Source organism: Castanea sativa, chromosome 3, assembly GCF_040712315.1.
Source record: "Castanea sativa cultivar Marrone di Chiusa Pesio chromosome 3, ASM4071231v1".
NCBI classification, from domain to species: Eukaryota; Viridiplantae; Streptophyta; class Magnoliopsida; order Fagales; family Fagaceae; genus Castanea; species Castanea sativa.
Genome location: NC_134015.1, coordinates 57,656,528 through 57,676,263, shown reverse-complemented (window position 1 = coordinate 57,676,263; position 19,736 = coordinate 57,656,528). Strand labels below are relative to the sequence as shown.

Sequence of the window (19,736 nt, the reverse complement as noted above, 5' to 3'; positions counted from 1 at the left end):
TTTCTCAAAAGTCTTGTAATCATGAGCTCACGTATTGGGGTCAAGCGAGTATCCTCCAAAAGGATTTAACCAAAATTTTGTCCAATTAAATATTCTATTCCCTTCTATAAAAATTGATGAAATGATAAAAAAAGTCTCCTTCACCCAAAAATGAGAATTCAACAATCTCATATGACTTCTTTCTCTCATACCCTATAGACCAAGTTAGTCTTTCAATTGAGTGGATTGAGGTGCAATTCATATAAAGTATTTACTTATTTTTCTTTACCTGATAGTTATCCTTTTAAGTAATTTAACTTTTTTATTTTATTTTATATGTAATAGGTACACTTGAGAAAGTTGATAACTTGATGTAATTCACATCGTCTAGTTCTATTTTCTTTTTCTTTTCTTTTTTTCGTTATTTTGTGTCCCTAACTTAATCCGCATAATTATTGTGTTGTTCCTTTGCAAAATCTAGTTGAGAGAGAGAGAGAGAGAGAGAGAGAGAGAGAGTAATGTAAAATTGTAAATGATTGCCCCATTTTTAGTACGGTCATTATGGAAAAGTAAGGACAGAATCGTAACAAAAAAAAATTCCAATATACGTCATAAAAAATTTATGATATTGAGTTGAGTATGTAAGTAATGGGTTAAAAAAAAAAATCAAATATAAATAAAAAAATAATTAAAAAAATTGAATAAACTAATTATAAGAACTAAAATTTTCCTCCAATCCGCCAAAGGACACAGAGCAATGAAAGCTGCCAGATCTATCTATCTATCTACGGACTTTGATAGGTAATGTTAGTGTGGGACTTTGACCGTCCCACACTCCCCGTTGGCTAGTGGAGTCATTTTTCTAGGTAGGCAATGCCATTCTTTCTTTCTGCTTCTATATTCTTTCCTAAACGATCTCTTTTTCTTCTTCTTCTTCTTCTTCTTTTTTTCCCTTCCTTTTCCCTCTAGGAGCTACATTCTCTCTCCCTTGCATTTTAAAATTCAAACTTTTCTTTCTTTGCATTAAAGTCCAATTTTTTTATTTATTAATGTTACATTATTATTTATTTTTTTAATTTTATAATTCTATAACTGAGGACAGAGGATTTGAACTAAATGTATTAGTTGAAAATGGCATATTGACATTCTTTTTTTAATGTACAGCTGTACTTTTATTTTCATCCTTTTAAATTGTAGAATATTTAAATTTAGTTTAGAAAATAGAAATTTGACCAAATTTTTTAAGAGCAGAAACTAGAAAGTGTTTTTATTTATTTTTGTTATTTTTATTTTTAGTGAAAGTGTAGAGGATTGTTTTACAACATCATGACGTGGCACGAGAGGACTGGCTAATTAGTTCCGGGCCTAATTGACCTTCAGTGCATTATCATGGGTTTTTAATTTTGTAATAATTTTGTTTTTTGTTTTTTTAATATTGTGATTATTACATCCACCAAACACTACGACAATAGAGTCTGAGGAGATTCCATTTCCAAAGCCTAATCCAAACTCAGACTCAATTTTTGGCCGTTAATCAATTGGACGGTCACGATTCAAGCGATTGAATATTCAGCCTGAAGTCATTCATCCACTCCCACAGTCCCACCTATAAATTAATACCTCTCTAACCATTTCAACTCATTCATCCACTCCCACAGTCCCACCTATAAATTAATACCTCTCTAACCATTTCAACTCATTCATCCACTCCTTCTTCCAACCTTACTTTATCCTTTCCTTCCTTCACCCTACATTATGACTTTCCTTTCAAACAAACCTCTCTTCAACCAATTCCTTTCATCTCTACTCTTCTTCCACCTTCTTCTCATCTTCCTCCATTTCGTTTCCTTATCCACTGCTTCTGTTTCCTCCCTATCTTCACCTTTTGCTCGCTCTAACAGTAAGGTTAAGATAGCAGAGGAAACAAAGGAGGTGATGGCTCTTCTAAATTGGAAAACTAGCCTTCACAACAAAAGCCAGTCTCTCTTGTCCTCGTGGGTTGGAACCACTCCTTGTAATTGGGTCGGAATGAATTGTGACCACTCTGGAAGCGTCACCCATCTGAACCTTTCAAGTTATGGTTTGAGAGGTACGCTTCACAATCTCAACTTTCAATCCTTCCCCAATTTACTTAGTCTTAACCTCTCTTACAACTCACTGTCTGGAATCATTAACTCAAATATTTCTTACCTCTCCAAACTCTTTCTTCTTGACCTTTCTGGTAATCAATTCACTGGGAGAATTCCTTCTGAAATAGGCAAATTAACTAGCCTTCACGTCATTGACCTTTCTGCGAACCGTATGACTGGCCTTATTCCTCAAGGCTTAGGAGCATTAAGTTCTCTGAGTAAGCTTGATTTCTCATTTAACAATCTCACAGGTGTCATCCCAACTTCTCTTGGAAACTTAAGCAACCTAACTACTTTATAGCTTCATATGAATCAACTTTCTGGTTCCATCCCTCAAGAATTAGGAATGCTAAGTTCTCTAACTGGCCTTGCGTTATCAACAAACAAACTTACAGGTGTCATCCCTGCCATTCTTGGAAACTTGAGCAAACTGATAACTTTATATCTTTATACGAATCAACTTTCTGGTTCCATCCCTCAAGAATTAGGAATGCTAAGTTCTCTAACTGGCCTTGCGTTATCAACAAACAAACTTACAGGTGTCATCCCTGCCATTCTTGGAAACTTGAGCAAACTGATAACTTTATATCTTTATACGAATCAACTTTCTGGTTCCATCCCTCAAGAATTAGGAATGCTAAGTTCTCTGACTGACCTTGAGTTATCAACAAACAATTTGACAGGTGTCATCCCTGCCTCTCTTGGAAACTTAAGCAACCTAACCACTTTATATCTTTTTACGAATAAACTTTCTGGTTCCATCCCTCAAGAATTAAGAATGTTAAGTTCTCTGATTAACCTTGAGTTAGCAAAAAACAATCTTACAGGTGTCATCCCTGCCTCTCTTGGAAACTTGAGCAAACTGACAACTTTATATCTTTCTGAAAACCAACTTTCTGGTTCCATCCCTCAAGAATTAGGAATGCTAAGTTCTCTGATTGACCTTGGCTTATCAATAAACAATCTCACGGGTGTCATCCCTGATTCATTTGGAAACTTAAGCAAACTAACCTTTATATATCTTCATACGAACCGACTTTCTGGTTCCTTCCCTCAAGAATTTGGAATTGTAAGTTCTTTGAGTGATCTTAAGTTATCGTTTTACAATTTCATAGTTATAACTTTTGCTTCTATAGGAAGCTTATCTAAGCTCACTCATTTCAAATTATTCACTAATAAGTTAAGCAATCTCATTTCATTTGAACAGAACAATTTTACTCAATTGAAGTTGCTCGAGATATCTGGAAACCAATTTACTGGTCACTTGCCTGAAAATGTGTGCAGTGGTGGATTGCTTGAGAAATTCACCGCAAATGATAATCATTTTATTGGTTCAATACCAAAATCCTTGAGAAACTGCACAAGCCTCATTAGAGTCCGACTTAATGGAAATCAACTTATTGGAAATATAGGAGAAAGTTTTGGGATATACCCACACTTAATATACATGGAGTTGAGTTATAATAAACTTTATGGTGAGCTTTCAGCTAATTGGGGGCAATGCCAAAACTTGACATGCCTGAAAATCTCTAACAATGACATTTCAGGTAGATTACCTCCTGAGCTTGGAGAAGCAAGTCAATTACAAGTGCTCATCCTCTCCTCAAATAAGATACATGGGAAAATACCCAAGGAATTAGGTAAGTTGAAATTTTTGTTAGACCTTTATCTAGACAGTAACAAATTTTCTGGACAAGTTCCTTACAATTTCAAGATGCTATCAAATTTGGAGCAACTTAATCTCGCCAATAATAGTCTAAGTGGCCATATTCCTGACCTAGGGAAATGTAAGAAACTTTTTCTCTTGAATTTGAGCAACAATCACTTAAGAAAATATATCCCAATTCAAATTGGCAATTTGCAGTATCTCCAAAATCTTGATCTTAGCAAAAATTTTCTAACAGGAGAGATTCCACAACAACTTGGAGATTTGAAAATGTTAGAAATCTTGAATCTTTCTCACAATGCACTCTTTGGCAATATTCCATCCAGTTTTAATCAATTGTTAGGCTTGACATCCATTGACTTGTCCTACAATCAATTGCGGGGTCCCATTCCGAATACTAAAGCATTTTGTGAGGCATCAATAGAAGCATTTAGAAACAACAAGGGCTTGTGTGGCAATGCTACTGGTTTGAAGGCTTGCCCTTTTGCAATTGGCCACAATCTTCATGTCAAAAAGGGGAAAAAAGTTACTACACTAATTTTAGCCCTTTTGGGCATTATTTTTCTTATATTTATCATTGTAGGAATTACATTCGTAATTTGCTTTAGAAAGACGAAGACAAAAAATAATCCAAAAGAAGTACGACATCAAAATATGTTTTCAATATGGAGTTATGATGGGAAAATGGTTTATGAAAACATTATTGAAGCAACAGAGGATTTCGATTACAAATATTGTGTTGGTGTGGGGGGGCATGGAATTGTTTATAAAGCTGATTTGCCAACAGGTCAAGTTGTTGCTGTAAAGAAATTTCATCCACTCTCAGAAGACAGTGTGGCCAATCTAAAATCTTTCACTAGTGAGATACATAGTCTAACCGAAATACGACACCGCAACATTGTAAAGCTTCATGGTTTTTGCTCACATCCCCGACACTTGCTTTTAGTTTATCAATTCTTGGAAGGTGGGAGCTTGGAAAAGATACTAAATAATGATGAATTAGCACTGGAGTTTGACTGGGTAAAGAGGGTAAATGTTGTTAAAGGTGTGGCAAGTGCTCTGTCTTATATGCATCATGACTGCTCTAGTCCAATAATTCATCGTGATATATCAAGCAAGAATGTTCTACTAGATTCAGAATATGAATCTCATGTCTCTGACTTTGGCACAGCTAGGATTATGAGTACTGACGCATCTTATTGGACTTCATTTGTGGGCACCATTGGATACACTGCTCCAGGTATGTTATTTAAGTAATGTTGGCAACATTAAAATTTTCACAATTGCTAATATGACAAGTTATGATTGAAGTAACATCACTTATACATAGACTTTCTTCTTTTTTTCTTGCTTTAGATAAATTGATAATTAGGGGTGGGGGAATTTGAATGCTAGGCATTTCAATTGGAAACATCAAAAGATGCCAGTTCAGCTATAAGGCTTTTAGCTTTTACATAGACTTTCTAACACCGCTTTTTTTAGTATGAATTATAGTATTTTAAATCACTAATTATGTAAAATATTGTGTCTCTAGTTGTATCCATAGCTGTCAGTATCATACGATACGCCATATGTGTTGTACAATATGTATTGTATCGTGTACAAAAAATTTTGTATCGTAAGTATTCATGAATCGTTATAGTATTTTAAATCACTAATTATGTAAAATATTGTGTCTCTAGTCGTATTCAAAGTTGTCGATATCGTACAATACATGGCATGTATCGTACGATGTGTATCGTATCGTGTACAAAAAATTATGTATCGTAAGTGCTCAAAAATCGTCCGATACATAGGTGAGTATTGCATAAATTATATAGTATTAGTGAATCTTACGTACAATGCATAGACATGTGGGTTTAAAATGAGTTTTTTTTTTGGGTTAAAATTTGTGGTTTTATTTGATTTAAACAACTTGTTAGACTTTTTTTAACACAATTATTGAGCAAACAAGTTCTTAGACTTTGTTTAAACAAAAAATTATTGGGAAATTTAATTAAGTCTAATAAAATAACATGTCCATGAGTTTTTTCCCCCTCTTCTCTTTCTCCTACAAAATTTGGACTATACACATGACAATTTACTTTCATATTTGCAAATTTCTTTTCTATGCTATGAATAATGTATAAAATAAAAATATAATTATTTTTTATTTTTTATTATTGTTATAAGTCTAAAAAGTTAGAATGCCAAGAAAAAAATATAAAGAAAAATTTATTAAAATAAAAAAAATATTGTAAATGTTGATAATAATGAAGAAAATGTCAATGAAAAAATAATTTTGCAAGATTATTAACATGATAATAACATTGACTTAGATAGAGTTGATTAGACAAAACGATGATGAGAAATTATTATTTTGGCTCATATTTCATGTATTGTCACTTCTGAGTTTAATCAATTTGAATGTGTTTGTTATAAAGTTAATCTCTATATATTAAAAAGATTCACAAAGTTAGTTATGACTTCAAAAAATGTCAAAAATGCCCCTAATCTAATAAGAAAATCTTCATTTCTAAAAAATAAAAGGGGATAAAATGGTAATTCAACAAAATTAATAAATAAAACTACCAGAAAAACTTTTTCCTAAAAATTAGCACACATCATGTTTGATACATTTTTTCCTAAAAATTAGCACAACAGTTTACTGCTTTTCAAAATCCTAAATTTTAACTTCTTACAAATCTCTTCCTGTGTAACCTCACTAACAATAAACAAATTCAAATTTAAAAATTACATTAAACTCAAAATAGAAAAAAGGGTCTCACATGCACGTGCGGAGCGCGTGTAATGAGGCTAGTTTGATTTATTCAGTTAGCTTTGTTAAATATTATTACATAAGTAATCATTAAATTTCTAAAAAAAAAGTAATCACTAAATTGGTTATTAATTGAATATATTCCAAATTTATAATGAATATACATTATATGTATGTATATCTATAATTTTTTTATAATTTTATTGAACGTTTGTGTATCTTACAATACGCGATATAGAAAAATCAAAATTCGATTCATAATACAATTCACGTTTTAATAACTATGTATTCGTATTAATGTTATTTCAATTGGCATTGTTTGCCTTCAAAGAGGCCTTATTGAAATTCGTTGCACTACATAATGTGATGTATAGTTGTCACAATTTGAGCTATTAGGTTCGATTAATAATTATGTTTCAGAGGTTCAATTAATAATTAGAGTATTCTGCTTATTTATGGACAAAAAATGAATTTTTTGTAGTATCTTGATTGGCATTAAGGTATTTGGTAGTTGCAAACTACGATATTTTATACAGTCACTTCATTCTTTTTATTTGTGATCATAATCACAATTACAATTAAAAAAAAGGTAATGTTTAAATTTAGTTAAGATTTTAATCTATTTGACTAAGGTGCGGTTTGGATACAAATTATTTGCATCTGCGTTTAGAGAGATCACGTTTCAGGTCTTTTTTTTTTTTTTTTTTTTGATTCACGCGTTTTCTGCTTTTTGGAGACAAATAACACTGTTTATCACTGTTCATGCACTGTTTCGGTACTGTTCACACACTGTTCATGGGACCCACAAGCACTTTATTCAGAAAAAAATATTAAAATGGGCCCCGCACTACTATTCACACATTAAAAAATTATTTTGCTACAGTGTTTTCAATTTTCAGCAATAAGTTCTATCCAAACGGACCCTAAGTCTTTTTTCCCTTTGTTGTTGGAATCCTTTTAGATGAAGTTAATTGTGCATAAATACCCCCAAATAATCATGGTTAAAGAATCACATTTTACTTCGTGAAACTTTGTTTTCTCATTGTACAATTCTTTCAAACTGGATAATTATTTCTTATACGGCCTAGGTTCAATGCAAAGTTTTTAAGATGACATTGAGGCCCACACCTGCTCTCTCCAAAAAAAAAAAAAAAAAAGTATTACCCCTTGAAGTTGCCTCCCCCACCTAATTCCAAAATTCCAATATTTTCAAGAGTTTAGTACTTCCAGCTTAACTTGTAGAGTTGTTCCTATATGAATATATATATATATATATATATATATATATATATATATATATATATATATGTTAGTATATATTACGAATTTGTATAAACTTAAAGAAGTAGTACATGTACCACAACCAATAGATTGTGTGGTAAGTTGAATTACTTGGTGAAAGAAGAATTTAACCCTGATATTTTACTTTCAGAGCATGCATATACAATGGAAGTAAGTGAAAAGTGTGACGTTTACAGCTTTGGAGTAGTCGCTTTGGAAGTAATTATTGGAAGACATCCGGGTGATTTAATCTCATCATTTCTATCATCATCATTTTCATTATCGTCCCATGATGTGCTACTAGAAGATATACTGGATCAACGTCTTGCACATCCTACAAATAGAGTTGCAGATAAGGTGGTTTTAGTGGCAAAGATAGCATTAGCATGCTTACACACCAGTCCACAATCTCGTCCCACCATGCAACAAGTTTATCAGAAGCTATTAAATTGGAAATCTCCTTTCACAAAGCCTTTGCGCATGATCACATTAAGAGAGCTCATTGATCTCGGGAATTTGAATGAAGCTTCATGAGTGTTTACATATCTCATGTAAGATACTTTGCTTATATGCATTCCATCCTCATGTAAAGTCTTCGATACTTATAAGGCCAATTCTTCAAAAACCACAATTCGCATGACTATTCATCTTCGGCAGCTTCATTGTTCATCTTCGACCCATCGAAGCCTCCATCTTACTGTCGGAGCCTCCATGCCTCTTGACCTATCCTCTTCAACCCAAATGGAAGCCGAGTTCTTTCTCAAGGTGTGTGAAACATAGTTGGTCATGGTCAATCAGAACACTGGCTTCGAAATTATCATGGTATGTTCTTTGGGTTCCTTCTATTTTATTACAGTTCTTATTGATTATGTTTAGTTGAGATTTCTATTTGAGATGTTGTATCAAGTTCTAAAGAATTATTTCTTCTCAAGTGTCTCACTCTGCCAAATGTCGTAGGTATCTTCACAGTTGCTTTCATTGTTTCTGACCACACAACGAAAAGACAGGTATAAAAACATGCCAAAAGTAATTCGTTTAGGCCTATGGCAATGTAAAATGGGATTCCGTACGTCTAGACAATTATGCATTGAAAGTTTCTTCCAATGAGAATGAAACTTTCAATGCATAATTACCTACTTTTATTGAATGAGATCCTTTTACAGCCCAGGTAGTTTTTTCTATATATATTTTAAGCTCAAGAATTGTAATAAGTTTTACAATAGATGTTTCGGGTGCAGGTTAGGACCAGGTGCATGCAATTTGTATCCATGTTCATGAAAAAAGTTTTGCCTACTTAAAAACAAAAATTTGTATGAAACAATTGCTAGACTTGGACAAGCTATCAAGACAAACTTGAATGTCCTGGCTTTATTTATGAATGGGTGGTATAAAATTGTCAAAATTTTTCTTTTGTCCAAATAGTCTTAGAATTTGGATGACAGAATTTTAGGGGTGTAGAACTCTCACGTAACTGCCCAACAACTAGCAACATTTTTTTTAAGCTACAAAAGGATTTTAAGAAGAAAAAAAAAATTAAATCCCATCTTTAAATGTAAATCTTTTACTTCTGTCAATTCCTGCTATGAGATTGTAGCTAGAAATTTATTCTAGATTTGGTTGTTGTATTAGTGTTTTTGACCTTGTGGAGTTTTTCTTCATTTGGTTTTTGTGGAGGTGGTCATAGATATTTTAAAGACAATGTTGAAGCTGGGATTAGATTACAAGGATGAAGTCCTGGGAGAAGAGGTGGATACTAAATAAACCATAATTCCAAAATTAATAAGTACAAAAGGATATTAAGAAGGTAAAACTATTGTGTTTGAGCGTAATTGGATGCATTTTGCTTGTATTGGCATATTTGGAATTACTTTGGGATTATGTGCATTTTATTCATTTGTTTGGCCTCTAATTTGGTTTTGATTTGTCATTTGAAACATTTGTGGCTTGAGAGAAGTCTCTACAAGGTGGACCAGAATTTGATTAAAATTGGTGATCTAAAAATTTCTCCATTGTGGAGAATGGTTGTAGAGTTTAGCAAAATTTGAAATTTTTGTTCATGAATTAAGGAGAAATTATTTAATGAACTTGTCTAAAAGATTGTGTGGCGAAGATTTGTTAGATTTTTGCAATTTGAGATAACCAATAGGGGCTTTGATGAAGGTGACAGAGGATTTTTTGCTTTTCAGGTTTGATTGAATTAAAGTTAAGTTGGAGTTTCGTCAAATTTTGGCTATTCATGCGTGGCTTTAGTTTCATTTTGGTTTGCTCTTGATTTAAATATATATCTGATGCTCTTTTATTTGGTTTGTGTGGCTGGTCTAACAATTTGGGTGTAGCAGAAATTGTAAAGGAGTTGAGTGGCAAATGCGAGTGTGAGAGACCTCTTTGAAGAGGGCTGTGTGAAGGAAGCTGTGCAGCAATTTTAGAGAAGCGAAAACTTCTCCTTGTTTTAGGTGCAGTCTTGAGCTTTGGATTCAGCCCTATGCTTTGTACTGAGAGAGAGTGCTTCTGTTAGGTTCTAAATATTTAGCATAAATGTTTAGATTCTAAATTTGTGTATGTTGGCAAACCGAGAACAAAAACATGTTTAGTTTAGGTGTTAGACATTGCTCAAGATTGTTCAAGTCAAGATTCAAGAACAGTTTGGCTATAGAAAGAAGAGTTCAGATTCTTTGGAGCTCGACTGATCGAAAGAAAGGTTTGACCGATTGAAACTCATTTCTTGCAGATTTTAAATTAGGCTCAAAGCCCCCGAAAATGTTTAGGGTTTCAGTTCAACATTTTAAGGTATAAAAGGAAAACTCTAACTATGTTTTAGAAGTTCTTGGAAGTCTTGTGAATTACTCTTGTAAGATCTGAGAGGTTTCTGTAATCTCCTAACTCAATAAGCATCTACTGGAACGAGATCTACAATCAAGAAATGGTGTAAACAAGTTTCTACATAAAGATCAACTATTAAAGGTGATCTAAAATCTTTGAGTGGGTTCTCAAAGTCATAAGCGGGGGTGTTTATGTGCTGCAGATTCAAGATAGAAGAGTCTGTGAATTCATAGCTGGACTTGGTTGTGTGAGTAAGTTCTACATGAAGTAGCTTTAGATTTTAGGGAGAAAGCTATTGTAAACTTTGATTCTATCATAGTGAATTTCTTTACTTTGAGGATAGCTAGGTTAAATCCTCCCCAGGTTTTTTACCTTGAAACTATTGGTTTCATTGGTTTTCCTGGGTCATCATATTACTGCCTTCTTTACTTTTCTGCACTAAGTAATATGATTGCATGAGTTTAACCTAGATCTGAAAAATCAATCTCCGTAACTACATGGTTAATTAATTAGGTTAACAAAAATGATTTATAGGGGTCTAAACAAACAAACATGTGGTATCAGAGCGGGTTCACTCTGATTAGATTAATGTCCAGAGTGAGATCCTTGATCCCTGCTATCATGGATAATTTTAAGTGTCTTACTACTTTTGGCTGTGATAATTTGAATAAAAAGGACACTTTTGACAACTCAAGTTTTTGTATAAAGTTTTGAAAAGAATTTATACTACAATTTTACCTTTTATTTAATAGTTTTAAAAAAAAAAAAAAATTGGTTATCGGTATACCTTTGAATTATGGTTTTGCTTTTAAATAAGAATAATAATAATTTTGAAGTTTTCTTTTAAAAAAATAATTTATAGCCGTAGAAGTGTTAATGTTGTAAAGGCTTAGTAAAAAATTGAAAAAGGTTCCCAAAAAACATCCATAAGTTCCACACGATATTACTATTGACACTGGTTATGATTTATACAAATAAAAATTTTATAATGTTTTACTGTACATAAGGATATGCACAAGAACTGTCATTTGAATGCATATTAGGCGCCAAAAGTCTTATATCTCAACTAGCTTGCACTTCCTAATTGAGCGTCATAGATAATTTTCATAATAAAAGGATTTGGACATTATAAAAAAAATGTTCCTATATATCAGCAATTCCACAAATATATAATCTTGTTAAAATGTTTGGTACATGCAACTTAATGAAATAATAAAGCTAGAAAAATAGAGTGATAATAAAAAATTATTTAAAAAAAAATCCTAATCCACTTAAACCATTTCATGCCTTGGAGAAGTTTTATGGGGTAGCGCCCATTTTTGGCACCAAGTATTCTGGCATATATCAGTCAAGTAAGAGGTTCCATTGATGGAACAATAGCAGAGGTTGCATTATGTAATAATTCCTCAACTGGATCATTTTGTAGTCTTTTTTAGACTTAGATTGAAACTTGAAAGTGGAAGATGTTATGTTTCCATTAGCATTTGATTTCAAAATCTTATTTTGAACAAAATATCGTATCCCTGATATGAAAAATATTTCTTTAAAAAAACAAATGAAAAATATCAGAAAGATTTTTTCATGGTCATGGAGAGCGATTTGAAGCGTTTGGGGACCAAATCGGCGTTTTTACAGAACTAATTACAAAACTCAAACTATATCATTAGTAAGCAAAGGTTTGAAACAAATTTGGTTTCTAACAATTTGAGTCTATTGGACTCGATTTTCGGTTTATATTTCTCCATCGCGGCACTGGCTGAGCTGGACAGGGAGTTCACGTAGGCACAAAAATCGAGTTCATTGAACTCGTTTTTTGGTCAAGAAAATCGAGTTCAATGAACTCGATTTCTATTTTCCACACTCTACGGCGCACGTGATCACTTTAAAGTAAATCGAGTCCAGTAGACTCGATTTTTGGTCACGTGATCACTTAAAGTAAATCGAGTCTACTGTACTTGATTTTTGGTCACCATGGTTTTCGGGCACGTGGACGTAACTCGAGTAAAGGAGGCTCGATTTATTTGCTTCTAAAAATCGAGTCTCCTGAACTCGATTTCTGTGAATGGTCCCCAACCCATCCACGTGTCATGTGGGTCCCAACTGGGACCTTTTTCCCCCTTACCCGGCTCACACCCTCTCTTATGCTCTCATTTCTCTTCTGCTCTCACAGCAGCACCACTCACACAACCCTCATCACTCACACAACTTACTTCATCACTCACACAACAATCACACTCAACTTTCATCAACTCTCAGGTAATGTTTTTTACAATATTGATAATATTTTTTGTTAGTTAAATATAGTGGTTATTTGCTAGGTTATTTTTTTTAAGAAACAATTATAACATATTAGGAAAATTTTTGTTTTTTTGTTTGTTAGTGTAAATATTGTGATTAGTTTGTTTGTTTGTGGGTAGTTTGTTAGTATATTGTGATTATTTGTTAGTTTTTTTTAATTATTATTATGATTAATTATTGGAAATACTTAGTACTAAATATTGTGATTAATGTTATTACAACATATTTGGAAATTTTTTTTTTGTTAGTGTAAATATTGTGATTAAATTATTTGCTAAGTTTTTTTTAGGAAATTAATATTGTGATTGTAAATTGGGAATTTTTAGTACCAAATATTGTGATTAATTATGTTATTACAACTGTAAGTGCACAATTGCACCTGACCCCAAGAACAGTTATGGTTCAGGCCCAATAAGCCTTAAACAATATGAATTTGTAGAGTGTGGGCTTGAAACCCAGGTTAGAAGTGTTCGAGGATTAAATGACAAGCCAAAGATTGGTAACACTTGGAAACAACAAGGAATATTATAAATCAACCTGCTCGGACGTAAGCCGAGGGCTGTTCTTATATTATCTCTTTCTCTTTATTTTCTTTTTCTTCTTAGATTACAAAAAAGAGAGTCCCCTTTTCTTGTTCTAGATTGCTCCTTAAATACTCCTCTTTTTGATACTTTGTACACGTGTTGCCCCAACTCCCCCTTAGCCTAGATATTTCTTTTCTCAGTGCCTTTGAATAGTAACCAGAAGTTTCCCTTCCACTGTTCAGGTGTCACTTCCCCATTAATGCGGCCAGGGTGGTAGGTGCAGGGTCTTTAATGTGGAGGTGGCAGCCTTTATCCTTGGTATTTCTCTAACATCAGTGATTCTAGAACATTCAAGGGTTCACCCCCTTTAACCAATAGTCTTGACCGAGTCATTCCCTAACCTTTACCATGAAGTCCCAGGTTCTCCGGTGTCCATCCGAAGGGAAATTCACCCTCGGCTGGATCCTCAAATCCTCGGCGTATGGGCCGACCCGTAGTACTGACAAGTTCTAAACCCAAGAGCAGGTCGGCCTTCCTTAGCATGGCCCAACGGCCCATATTCCCATCAGGGTCTTTTTACTTCCCACAACAAAATATTGGGAATATTTGCTTATTTTTTGTTAGTGTAAATATTGTGATTAAATTATTTTCTAGGTTTTTAAAAAAAATTAATATTGTGATTAATTATTGGAAATATTTAGTATTGGGGAAATATTTAGTACCAAATATTGTGATTATGCTAGGTTTTGATTCAAAATTAATATTGGGAATATTTAGTACTAAATATAGTGATCAATTGTTAGGAATATTTAGTACTTTTAGGTTTTTGTCATTGGTATGAAATGGATTATGAGTTTGATACCTAAGACACCCATTACAGTCTTTTTAGTATAAATTATTTCAAGATATAGTTGTTTCAAATTTGTAACAAAGATTTCAATGGGTAACTAGTTGCTATAATATTTTTGTTCATCATATCTTATTTGAATGGGTTTTGAAAGTCATGCCTCTAGAATGATTTGGATGTGAGTATATGCAAATTTGGTTGAGGTTAGTATTGTTGGCATGTCATACCCAAAGTTTTGTGATTGATGTTGATTGAGAGTTATAAATTTGTCACTAACACAATTGCACTTGATGATCTATAGGTTGATAATGATCTATATAAATATATATTACGGTGGATCCCTTAGCAATGCCAACCCTTATGACAGATTTCCATTTCAAGGTCCGGGTATCCAGTGCTGTTATATGATGATACGCCATAAGTTAAAGACCTTGAGTGATTTGAAAATAAAAATTATGGAAGAGCTGCAACTGAACCCTGCTTTGCATGACATACATATTACTTTCCGTTCTCCACATGAAGTCCTCAAAAGGCTGTTTTAACATAGGAAAGTACAAAAGGCTACGGATATAATTCCTATTATAGTATTTGCTGTTGAAATTGTAACTTGGTCTAAAGTATTAGTTATATAACTTAGTTATATATGATTACGCAGGATGGGCATAGTATTAGATATTATAAATTTGAGACAAAGATTCAAAGAGAGGGTTGAGAGAGACTTAACAAATAGCAAGCTTTAATGAACACCTTTATCACTATGCAAAACTAAAAGGCATATTACAGATTTTTAAATGAATTTTAAGTTAGATGATACAAAAAAATTCAATACCAATGATGGAAACTTTTTTTGTTCCTACAAAAGAAACAAAAAAGTGGTATTACAACAATTCTCCATTTATGGCTTGAATGAAACATACAAGATACAGATTGTGTTTGAACAAAGTAAATTAGTAAAACAATAGGTTATTAGCTTCCAAAATTAAAACTATACTCCTAATCCTTTACAGCTAACATGAATATTGGAGCAATATCATGCACTCCACATTCTCTAATAAGATGTTAAGCTCCAACAAATTACATCAGATGTAATCCTGAAAACAAATTTCTTTATTTATGTATTTATATATTTTTTGGCTTGTGGTAGACCCACTTCCTTTGTAACTGAAATACTCCATGCTAGTCTCAAAAAAAAACTAAATACAAAAGCTGCTGCTCTTGGCATAATACACAAAGCTTCTAAATTTGATTAGCACTTATCTTAAAATAAGTAAGATTGACAAATTAATTAATTTCTACTTGACATACCAGCAATTTTTCAAGATCAGAGAAGGGATATTATCATTCATCTCTTTGAAGGCTTATAAGATGCAAAGATAAAATGCGTATAGTGAGGCTAAACTATCTACGATACAAAAATAAATATAAACATAGTGAGTCTACACCATCTAAGCTGCTCCACATCAAACACAGGGCGAGGAAAACCATCTAAACAAAAACTAATTGGAAAATTACATTTCAAACAAAACATGCATACACGCATTTATGTTACCAATTTCAGCATGTAATACAAATTTTGAAGAGTATCAAACCAAACCTATAAAAAAAGTGAGTGATTGCTGTGTTTTTTTTTTTTTTTTGCAACAATTAGGAAAGCAGCCATTTTCACTATATTCAATCCTCAAATAATAGGTTGAGTCAAAATAATAAACAAATAGATAACATATCTTTTTTTTTTTTTATTTCAATGCCTTAAAAAAAAGATTTACCAAGCAGGTAACTAAATTCGAATGCTTGAAACAACTGAAACTACAACTCTTTTCAACTCTCAATGCATCTGTATGGCTGCATTGTACTAAAACAGAATAACAATGACTCAAAATTCAATGAATTCACCCGACATTGTGATACAATAATTGTTCAACACCTATAGTATTACATGCAACAAAAACAAATTCTTATATATATATATATATATATATATATATATATATATATATATTATCTATTTCATTAATTATTTATCCAAATTTTTATCAACTGTATTTCTTTTGTAAAATAACCCTAAAACTAATCATAAACTAGTCTCAAAAACCAAATCTTGCTAGACTTTGAACATATAGCACAAATTATCCTCCTCCTCCTCAACAAATGCCCTCAAATTTCATTAGCCAATTAATAGTAAAAATTAAATTATGTAAATACAAAATCAACCATTTATTAACACAAGAATAAATTAAGAACCAGAAAAATAAAGGGGAAAATTAGTAAAAACTTACCTTTGCAAATTTTACAGACTCTCTCTCTCACTAAATTTTCTTTTTCTTTTTTCAGATAATTTTTTCTGCTATGTATATTGATTCAGTTGTTTTAATTATTTTTAAAACGTAGAATCAGTTGTTTTAATTATTTTTAAAAAGTAGAAAAGAAGTCTTGATTCTGAGTATTTCTGCAAACAGGGAAAAACTTGTGTGGAGAAAATGTTTCCAAGTTGTTGCAGGAATAGAGAGAGAGAGAAGAATGTAAAGAAACAGAGGGAGAAGAAAGAAGTTTTTTTTGGGGGGGGGGGGGAAGAGATATGAAACCACAGAATTTTTTTTGTAACTACCTAGGCAGAACGTTGCTTCTATAGATTAATTTTTAGGCATTCTTTTGTTTCTCTAAAGATGTGCGACTGTGTGAGGTGTTTGAGAAAGTTTTCTGAATAACGCACCTTCGCCCAATTTAGAAGTTTCAATTGGAGATCTGAAAAAAGTGAGTCCAGTAAAAGAGAAATAAAATTTCCTAGATTGAAATATGACTCAATAACTTCACAATAACTTGAATCAAAAAACTAAAATGGAACTTAGCATTACAACCCGCAAAATGTTTTTGTAAAAACCAAAGGTTCACCACCGTTTAAAAAGAAAGGGTGAAGAATCAGAATCCAAGTTGAATTTTTGGTTCTTGATTTTTGTCTAAAGAAATATAAAGTGAAATTTATTTGTAACTGTAAATGATCTATATAACTGCCCACTGTAATGGTGTTTCCCTGGGAAAAACAAAAAAAGTACAAAGAGGAAAACAGATTAGGAATTGAAATCTATAATTGCAGCAAACCCTAATTAGGAACCCCAAATCCCAAACATTTGTGCCTCAAATTAATTTTACCTTTCGTCCTAATTCAAGAATGTTCAGAATGGAAACAAAAAACCACAAATTATTCATTAGCAAATAGATTAGGATAATTAACAATGTTATGCTAACATCGTTTTCAAACTAATTACGAAACTAACATCTCAAGTTTCTTAAACTCGATTTCACTGTAGCAACTTAAGGAGACTTGACTCTTTAACACTCGATTTCTCTTAAACAAAAACAGAACCAAAAGGAGAAATTGGCATAAGACACCCATTTTCAAACATATTCGTTAGTTAACATCGTTTTCAAAGTAATTAGCAAACTAACATTTCGAGTTTCTTAGACTCGATCAACTATCAAAACAATAACACGAAGCAACTATCCATTAATATATTACCAATTGCACAAGTAGTACATTTAACTTTTTAAATTTGAGTTAGAGCATGAGTGACTACTGTGCCAAGCATGTGAAGTGTCCTGGGCTGATCGTGAAGCATACATATTATAAATGAGTTTCTAGATGTCCTTTTCTTAGCTTATGACTATGAATGATTGTAATCAGTGGCTTGGCTTAGTACATATTGTCCAAATCTTGCAAGAAAATCATTCATTTAGAACAAACTGATATATATATATATATATATATATATATATATATATATATATATATATATAACAAAATCATTTCAAATTCAAAAAGCTCAATTCGAATGAAATGCAAAAATTAAAAATTCTGCCTAGTCTAAAAATTAAGACAAGCTTATACAAGCATTAAACCCAAACCCTAAAAAACTATAACAACAAAAACCTAACACACTCCAACTCGAATTCAACGACTCTAAACACTAAATTCCTATAATTCAGTGAAACAGGAACCTAACTCTTCAAACAAAAAGAAAATAAGGCAAAAAAAAATAAAAACCTCTCAAACTCCTTCAGTCGGGGAAGAGCTTGATGAACCAGGCGTGGAGGCGGACACCGTCAGAGGATCACAGCCAGATGTCGGAGTGAGTCAGAGTGTGAATGGATTAGCATGGAGCAGTGGACATCGGCATATGTGGTGCGGGTTTGATGGTGATGCCGATGGGTTCACTGTGGTGGTGGTGGAGATGGTTTGGGTCTTTGGGTCGGATTTGGGTTGGGTTCACTGCGATGGTGGTGGGGATGGTTTGGGTCTTTGGGTCGGATTTGGGTGTGTGGAGAGACGGTGGGAGAGTGTTTGAGAGACGGTGTGGGTGTTTTTGAGAGACGTTGGTGTGACTGACAGAGACGGTGGAGACTGAGAGAGATTTGACAGTGAGAGACGGTGGAGACTGAGAGAGATTTGAGAGTCAGACTGAGAGAGACGGTGAGAGTGTTTGAAATTGAGGGATTAATTGAAATTGAGCTTCAAAGAAATCGAGTTCAATGGACTCGATTTACTACTTTCCTAATTCGAGTCCAATGGACTCGATTTCTAGGTCGACGTGGACTCCCTGTCCACGTCAGCTGCTGCCAGATGAACAAATCGAGTCCATTGAACTCGATTTCTTTGCCCAAAATCGAGTTCTCTGGACTCGATTTGTTAGAAACCAAATTTGTTTCAAACCTTCGTTTACTAATGATATAGTTTTGATTTTATAGTTATTTAAAAAAAAAAATTCGACCAAATCCTATCTCCCTCATTTGTTGACCACGGGCAAACTAATGGGCCGGGTGTGACTAAATCATATACGGATCAAGCCCACTCCATGACTGCCTAATTAAAGACTCAACCGCCTAAAGGGCCCAAATCCAATTGACTCAGGTTTCTGCTATGATCGAACAGGTTGAACTCTATTCTCCCTATCAGATTATCTCTGCAACACAGACTGCATTCTTTCCTTCCAGTTCCAGATACACTCATCACGTGTAATGCTTTAATCGCTCTTAAAAATACCTACGTTATCACAGGACTCATTATCACTGCTAATGTTGTTTGTAATTGCTAGATTTCTTGTGGAAGTTCATATCATAGAATCCTTATCAATCCTACTTTGCTTTGCGAAATCAAGTTTCCTATACAGAAAAGCAAATTAATTAAAAAAAAAAATCCATTTTCACTACAAAACTTACTACATTATATAGATTAAAAAAGACCCATTAGTTAATAAAACAAAATTAAACCTCTAATTTCCATGTCAAAAAGAAAACCAATTTTGTTAATTTTGACCAAATTTCCAAATCATATTGTATTCCAATCACAATTAGATAATTCCAACCACACAAAGCCAATCAATAACCAAAAAGAAAAGAAGAAGAAGACATTTTTAACCCAAAAAAAGGGACCTTTGGAGCA

At 33.0% G+C, this 19,736-nt stretch overlaps 1 protein-coding gene and 1 pseudogene across 1 annotated transcript in view; both read left to right on the top strand.

Annotated features, from left to right (window-relative positions):
• LOC142629808 (protein root UVB sensitive 3) overlaps nucleotides 1-19,736 on the top strand; it is a 95,741-nt gene that overhangs the window by 16,468 nt on the left and 59,537 nt on the right. The window lies entirely within an intron of this gene.
• LOC142626877 (uncharacterized) lies at nucleotides 1,684-9,646 on the top strand (annotated as a pseudogene).